A 1,006-nucleotide genomic window follows, 5' to 3' on the forward strand; every position below is an offset into this window, starting at 1 on the left:
ATGCATGATCCCCACTGGGGAAAGAGGCCGCAACCCGGGCATGAGCCTTTACCAGGAATCTGGTTCACAGGTCTATGCTCAACCGCCTAGCCACACCAGCTGGATGTGGGTATATGTTTTAACTGATTTTTAGTGAGGAAGACAGAGAAACATTGATGTGAGAGAAACATTGATTGGTTGGCTTCCTTACTTATCCTGACCAGGGATCAAACCCCGTAACCTTTTGGAATATGGGATGATGCTCCAACCAAATGAGCCACCCAGCCATAGCTCAAACAGGTGTGGTTTTTCTTTCTCACATCAATTATTTCTATTGATATTTAACAGAAAACATGATTGAAGGCAATGTGTTTTGCTGGAAAGCACTGAGCCTGTCCTGAGACTTCAGCAGGGTATCCCCTGAAACTAGTGACCACTGTCACAGAACTTTTATTACAATACTAGAGGCCCGGGGCATGTGCGCCTGTGGGGTCCCTCAGCCTGGCCTGCACCCTCTCGCAATCTGGAATCCCTGGGAGGATGTTAGAGAACCAGTTTCAGCCCTATGACACTCAATGCAGAACCTGTCCCCTGGTGGTCAGTGCACTCTGCCACTCAGCTGACCAACCTGCCCCAGCAGCCGACCAGCCCGGTGGTAGCTACTCACTCCCTCAGTAGTCCTACAGGTCCAATCTCTGGAGAACACTTCAGGCACCGATGGACCTGTGCTGCCGGCACAATCCTGACAGTGCCACCGGCCTCCTGGAAGTTGGCCTTAGGCACTGTGGCCGTTTCCCCTCCCTAGACACTCCGCAAGGAAGAAACGATATAAAAGCGGCTGCCAGGTGGCTCCTGACAACTGGCACGGATATCAGCGGGACAGATCTGGATTCCAGGCCAGCAAGGGCATCCCACTGCCTGCCTCGAGGGCTGATTGCATCCTTGCCCCTCACCCCCCTTGGGATGGGCGCCAGATGCAGGGCTCATGGCTGGCAAGCAGTGGTACAAGCCTCTCCTGATCCGGACT

Source organism: Myotis davidii, unplaced genomic scaffold (genome assembly GCF_000327345.1).
Source record: "Myotis davidii unplaced genomic scaffold, ASM32734v1 scaffold252, whole genome shotgun sequence".
Lineage (NCBI taxonomy): Eukaryota > Metazoa > Chordata > Mammalia > Chiroptera > Vespertilionidae > Myotis > Myotis davidii.